At 42.1% G+C, this 7396-nt stretch overlaps 1 protein-coding gene across 3 annotated transcripts in view; it reads left to right on the top strand.

Annotated features, from left to right (window-relative positions):
* The first annotated feature begins 2669 nt into the window (after nt 1-2669).
* The window catches only part of LOC139564143 (oxidation resistance protein 1-like), a 200090-nt gene continuing 195363 nt past the window's right edge, over nt 2670-7396 (top strand). For all 3 annotated transcript variants that reach the window (XM_071383368.1, XM_071383365.1, XM_071383363.1), the window contains exon 1: nt 2670-2808. The gene's annotated coding sequence lies outside the window, so the exon portion shown is untranslated. The remainder of the gene's footprint in view (nt 2809-7396) is intronic.

Below are 7396 nucleotides of genomic sequence, written 5' to 3'. Positions count from 1 at the left end.
CCTCTCACACAATCTGTCCCCTGACAACACCACCACCACCACCACCACCACCTCTCTCTCCCTCTCTTAAGAAACCTGCAGTCTTCTTTGCTTATTTATGAGAGCATAGCGACAGGGTCTGGACCGGTGTGTTCATGACTGGGCATCAGTCTTCAGCCCTCCCTCAGCCTCCACACCACGCTCATCGATTTTCACCCCTCGCCTTCGACACGCTCCAATCAATCAATACGGGAACAAGTCTTCATTTATACTTGAGAAATGCACTGTTTCCAGCTCACTGGGCCCAAAACTTCTCATTCTGTCAGAAGATATGGGGCCTCAGAGTCACACCACAAATAGCAGATTTGAACACTGCTCAATAAACATGAATAACTTTTTTAAAGCATTAAGTTAAATGTGCCATTATTTACATACCTTACATGTGTTGAGTTCTCCTGTCAATAGTGCTCTCTCTCTCTCTCTCTGATATGTACTTTATGTCTGTGTATTTATACCTGTGTTTTCTGTCTGTCTGTCAATGCCAGTTCGTCTTGTTTGTTCAAGCCTACCAGCGTTTTGTGTCTCAGCTCCTGCTTTCTCCAGTCTCTCTTTTCTCACCCTCCTAGTTTTGACCCCTGCCTGTCCTGACTCCGAGTCCGCCTGCCTGCCCCTGAGCCTGCCTACCGTCCTGTACCTTTGCCCCTACTCTGGATTACCGACCTCTGCCTGACCTGAGGCTGCCTGCCGTCCTGTACCTTTGCCCCACTACTCTGGATTATCGACCCCTGTCTGCCTTGACCTGTCGTTTGCCTGCCCCTGTTGTTACAATAAATATTGTTACTTCTACACAGTCTGCACTTGGGCCTTACCTGAAACCTGATACTTTAATGTTTTCCTTTATTTAACCAGGTAAGTCATAACATTCTAATACATTTTTACCTAGCACCACACAACATGAAAATGATGTTGTAAAATGTGTTGTCATCCAGGCTATTCAATGTGCTGTTCAATCTCTTTTCCTGTATCTCACATGAAACTGAAAATGTCTGAGTGATGGTAATGTTGGTTTGTTTGTGTGTTATGTATGAGGTTGTAGAAAATAATTTCCTCCTCAGAGGACAATAAACTATTGTATTACTTTCTATTCTATATTATTTCATTTCCATCCAGCCAAGGGCAGTTGATTAATATGGTTTATTCAAGAACATCTCAGTGCAATTTGTATTAATTAAACACTTATCATTCCCTTGGTCCTGGCTCTCTGTGAACACTGCATCCTAACACCCTGCCTGGCTGCCATTCTCATTAGATCCAGCACAGTCAATTACAGGGTGTTAGTAGAGCTAAGAGCTGACCCCACCAGAGCCGGAGGGATTACCATGGCAACCAGGTAGACTAGACTGTAGCGAGCTAATGATGGAAAGGACCCACACTGACTTCTGACAATCAGCCTTGTTTAAGTAAATTAGTAGTAGATTGTATGATTGAAATGTCAATTGTTTTTCGATTAGATTAATTTAATCATTGATTGTGATGTGGATTAGTGTCTGTTTACGTGTCTGCATGTGTAATGTTGGCATATGTGTTGTGTATGTTTTACAAAGTGTAGTGGGTATTAATTGCATGCCTTACTATTGATGACAAGCAGCAGCCCCAAGGCAATAAACATGTCCCCTTTATGTAATGTACAACACATACTACAGTAGTGCTACATGTCTGTCAAGTATCGTCTTGGAACTATTATCATGGGTTATTCAGTTCAGATAAATATTAATAGCCCTACTGATAATATTCATAGTCTCTCATATGACTGTGTCATATGATATCAAAATGTATTTGTCACATGCTTCGTAACCAACAGGTGGAGACTAACAGTGAAATGCTTACTTATTGGCCCTTCCCAACAATGCAGAGAGAAAAAAATAACAAATAATAATAGAATGACAACACGAGGAATGAATCACAACGAGTAACGCTAACTTGGTTATATACACAGGGTACCAGTACTGAGTGGATGTGCAGGGGTACGAGGTACTGTAGATATGGACATACTGTATAGGTAGGGGTAACATGATTAGGAAACAGGATAGATAAGAAGCAGTAGCAGCAGTGTATGTGATGAGTCAAAAGAGTGCAAAGGGAGTCAATGCAGATAGTCCGGGTAGCTATTTGGTTAACTATTTAACAGTCTTATGGCTTTGGGGTAGAAGCTGTTCAGAGTCCTGTTTGTTCCAGACTTGGTGCATTTGTACCCCTTGCAAGTGCAGTAGCAGAGAAGAGTCTATGACCTAGGTGGCTGGAGTCTTTTGATGGCCTTCCTCTGACTCCACCTGGTATAGGATAGGAGGGGAAATGACAGGGGTTAGAACCCCTGCTTTCTTCTCTGAATTGACCACCACTGTCTGTCTGCTCTATATCCCTTCACACAGACATCAGCTCTCCTGTCTCATAGTCTGATGAATGTATAGGTCGCTTCTGCATTGGTATGATGAACAACTGAAGTGTTGTCATTTCCCCTCCTATCCAATCCGCCCCGTCACAACTAATTTGCAATATCTCTCTCCTCCAACGCCTCGATGCATCCCTCCCGTTGCTATAGACTAGGGCTGTGTTGGTGTTGGTTTGATCCGATCCTCCCCTGCTCCTCTTCTTCATGATGGTAGTTTCTATTATGAGAGGGTCAAATTACTCCGCATGTCTCAACTGTACCCACTTTCTGATATGATGCTGCACGCTTGCAGAATAATTAAGACCGAATTCTGTTTCACACCGACTGAGAATGTTTGTAAACAACTGAACCCGGGTCATTGCACGAGCTCCCTTCTGAAAGTAAGTAACGACGCGAGTTTGTTGTTTTATTGTGGGACTGACGCGTAGGCTATCGCGTATGATGTTTTTGAAACGATGCACTCACCGGCTTATATTTTGAAGTTACATTTTATACATGAAAATATATGTATTCCCGCAAGTAATGTATATTCATGCATTGACATGTTGTTCACTAATAAACATGTTATATACAACCCCTCGCAAAGCTTTGAGAAAACAGAACAGCTGAAACGATTCTTCAGCAGAACAGTGCACGCACGCACATACCTGCATTACCAGTTAAAAGTCAGGTAACAGTCTTGACATTGAACCACCACATTTGGTACACTAAAAATATCTGTTCAATACGTGTATTTTTCAGAATGCCGCGCGCGGTATCAAATTGTTCGATGGGCGAGGCTGTCATTGTTTTTGAAGATATTATAGTTTATGCTATAGCCTGTACAGTAGCCATACTAGTACTGTATATAATTGTCCAGCAGCCTCGAAGTAGGCTAGTTTTTGAAGTATAAGCTGTAAAAGGATGACACAGGAACAGGGACATAATAATAACATTATGCATGTTACTACACACGTACATGTGACACGTGAACATGTGATTATATTAAAATGGTAACATAATGTGCAATGATGCAATCCCCCTATTATTTTAATGTTAGTTTAATAGTTCATGGTGGGAGACTGGATAGAAAGTTATCTCTGGAATGCATTCGGTGGGGAATGGAATGAATGATGCCTGCCTGCATACACATTACTCATCACTGTCTGGCTGTCTGCCTGTCTGTCGGTCTGTCTGCCTTAAACACTAATTCGCCCTAACTATAGCCATCTGGCCTGCCACTCTTCATAGAGATAATATCCATCCACAGCAATCGGGCTGCATAATGCATCAAGGTAGCCAACAGCTGAACATGTGACATGCATGGAACTTTTACAGTATGTGTTTTTTGCAGTCATTGGTTATTTATTTTCTACATGCACCCCATGCCATGGCATTGCCCCTGTTCCACTAAGGAACTCAAGACTCAAGGTCAAGACAAGCACCACAAGGGCAGACAGACCTTGGTCACAGTCACACTTCATTTGGATAGTCCCTATAGATCAGGGATGTCAAACTCATTCCATGGAGGGCCTAGTGTCTGCTGGTTTTAGTTTTTTCCTTTCAACTAAGACCTAGACAACCAGGTGAGGGGAGTTCCTTACTAATCAGTGACTTAAATTCATTAATCAAGGACAAGGGTGGAGCGGAAACCCGCAGACACTCGGCCCTCAGTGGGATGAGTTTGACACGTGCTATAGATGGTCTTTAGTTGGGCTACTCAAACTGTCAACAAACTATTGCAACTCTTGATACACAACAATTTGCCACTGTAGAGTTACGGTTAGTGGATAGTTCAATTAGAGGTCTGTTAACATAAGTCAACATTACCAGCATCGTTACCATTCAAGTATAAGATACATAATGTAATCTTTACAATAAAAAAAATACATATTTTAGTCATTTAAATAACTCTCACTCAAAAGTTATATCATCTCTCAGCTTAAAGCTGCAATATGTAACTTTTGGAAATGTGTGTTATCAATCGATCATTCTCAATGAAAGCAAGTCAATCAATCAATCACATTTTATTTATAAAGCCCTTTTTACATCAGCAGATGTCACAATGTGCTTATACAGAAACCCAGCCTAAAACTCCAAACAACAAGCAATGCAGATTGCACGTTGAAAAACAAATTGAAGCACGTTGGCTAGGAAAAACTCCCTAGAAAGGCAGAAACCTAGGAAGAAACCTAGAGGAACTAGGCTCTGAGGGGTTGTCTCTTCTGGCTGTGCCAGGTGGAGATTTTAAGAGTACATGGCCATTAAGGCCAGATCGTTCCTCAAGATGTTCAAATGTTCATAGATGACCCGCAGGGTCAAATAATAATCACAGTGGTTGTAGTGGGTGCAACAGGTCAGCACCTCAGGAGTTAATGTCAGTTGGCATTCAGAGGTTGAGACAGCAGATGCGGTAGAGAGAGAGATGGGGGGGGGGGGGGGGGGGAACAGCAGGTCCTGGACAAGGTAGCACGTCCGGTGAACAGGTCAGGGTTCCATAGCCGCAGGCAGAACAGTTGAAACGGGAGCAGCTGCACGACAAGGTGGACTGGGGACAGGGACAGCCAGGAGTCATCAGGCCAGGTAGTCCTGAGGCATGGTGCTAGGGCTCAGGTCCTGAGGGAGGGGGAGGGATAGAGTAGATCTATTCTATGTGCGTTATTTCTATGCTTCCTCTTCTTAAGTTTTGTTTTTGCGTCTTTTACTTTCACTTTTGTACACCAGCTGAAAATACAATGATTCTCTACACTATACTTACTTGTTTTGTCACATAAACTGAAATTAAGCAAACCATTAGAATTTTTGCAACCAGTAAATGGCGGAGCTATTTCTGCATAGTGCATCTTTAACTCTAAAACCAATTCCTCTTGACCTCAAATGGATAATTGACTTCAGCTCATGCAATTCCAATTGGAAGATGTTGAGATCTAATCATGTTTGAGTAAACAATACAAGTCATTTCAGACATTGGTATAATGTAAGAGTAAGTAATTGTACGGGGCTAACACACCTTCCATCCTGAGTCACGAGTCAATGTGCTGTGATTATGCATGCTCTTGCTAGACTTGATTAAAACACCTACTCTCAGTGATATGCATCCCAAATGGCATCATATTCCCTATGCATTGACTCCTTTTTATCCAAAAGTAGTGCACTGCAGAATATAAGGAATAGGGTGCCATTTGGAATGCAACCCACTGAACGCTGCCTGGTACAAAACTGGTTGTTATTATCCGACTCCCTGTCTATGAAATTGCGAGCATTCTCATTTCTCAGAGCTGAAATGACAATAGTAGGCCTATATCATCACTAAAGGCACTATTGCCGTGAAAACTACCTTGAGCAGTTGACAATTGAATCAGGAATGCATGTCAAAAAACAACTGAAAGCATGTGGAGAAAGCATAGGAGCTACAAAAACGTGACTTTATGCTCATAGGTAACCACCACCTCAAACAGGCAGGGGCGGGGGGGGCGTACAGTAGGATAGACTCTACCATGGGGGGGGGGCATTTTGCTACGGGGGGCCTTGCAGAGGGGCACTTACACTGGTACAGTCCAATCAGTCTAAAGACCAGGGCCATTCATACTATACTGAATACCAGTGTGACTGTTAATATGCATATATTTAATTAAACTACCATGTTGTACTCTGCTACTATATGATTCATTTTCTACCCTGGTCATCAGCGATCATATAAAATCATTCAGATTGATTCACACTATGACAGATCATCAGCCTATTAACTTTATGAGCATGGATAGTCACTTCTCAGTATCGTATCTGTTGGTTTGTGGCCTCTCTCCCTTCCTCTCAGCCTGTCTGTCTGTTCATGGTTGTCACTGATAACACCAAACAAAGTCTTAACACATGGAACACACCTTCATGAACCAAAGTCTCTGTGATGAAATTAAAGACATCTAAGCTGAAAGCACTCAAATTGGCCAGCTAGTTTGCCAGGGGTGGTGTGTGCTGTTGCCAAGAACCTTACTTACAGTCCTTTGCACATCTATCTTTTCTCTCTTCTTGACTGGTGGCATTGTGAACTTGATACCCTATGACGAAGACTAAGACAGTGATTGTGCAAGTAATTCTGTAGCTAGCAAGTGTTCTTGGCTTCAAAACATTCACTGTTTTTCACTCCTGCTTCTAACACTGAATGGGACATGTCCCCCCTGTCCTCCCCCCAGCTCCTACGCCCTTGCAGACAGGGGTTTATGGACACACCACGTCAGGCAATACTATTCAATGATCATCAGCTACAGTTTCCACTCTTAGACGATGATTAAACATAGATGCATTAGGATTGTCCTGCTGGGTTTGATCCTCTGAGTGTATGGGTGAGAACCACTGAACTGGAAAATCCTGTGGGCTACGCCATTTAATACATTTCAATCAATCCATCCGTCAATCAATCAGTCAGTCAGTCAGTCAACCAATCAATCAACTTTTTTTAGAAAGTTTTTTTTACCAATGCACTTATGCTTGACCTAAAATGTTCTGCATTTAATAATTCCCTATGATGTTATTTGGTAAGACAACAACCCTGTGCCAATGTTGGTCACTGTCTGACTGCGCGTTAGGATTTTGCTAACAGTGAAAGTTCTAGATTAAAGGATTTACTTTCTAACAGCTTTTTCAGAGTGTTGAGTCATGATGCTTGTTGCTGTGTTTTATCCTAATGAAAAGAGCTGTTCAATTTTACAGAGAGGGATGGGGAGCGAGACATATTAAAACAGCAAGAAAAGCACTCAAATAATGACAAGGGAAGTGACTGCATAGTTGCTTTCTGTTCTAATTACAGGAAATGCACATTTCATTTATTCTCTGTGACAAGAACATTTCCAAGAAAGGCATTCTCTCATTATTGCTTCATGAGCCTTCTGGCTTTAAACCCCCTAACTGACTTCTCAGTTTTTTGAAAACCTTGGTGATAGAGAAGAAACCACATTTAAGGGAAAGGGGATACCTAGTCAGTTGTACAACTGA

The sequence above is a fragment of the Salvelinus alpinus genome, chromosome 35 (genome assembly GCF_045679555.1).
Source record: "Salvelinus alpinus chromosome 35, SLU_Salpinus.1, whole genome shotgun sequence".
Lineage (NCBI taxonomy): Eukaryota > Metazoa > Chordata > Actinopteri > Salmoniformes > Salmonidae > Salvelinus > Salvelinus alpinus.
The sequence above is the reverse complement of the archived record's forward strand: the minus strand, read 5'-3'. Positions and strand labels throughout refer to the sequence as shown.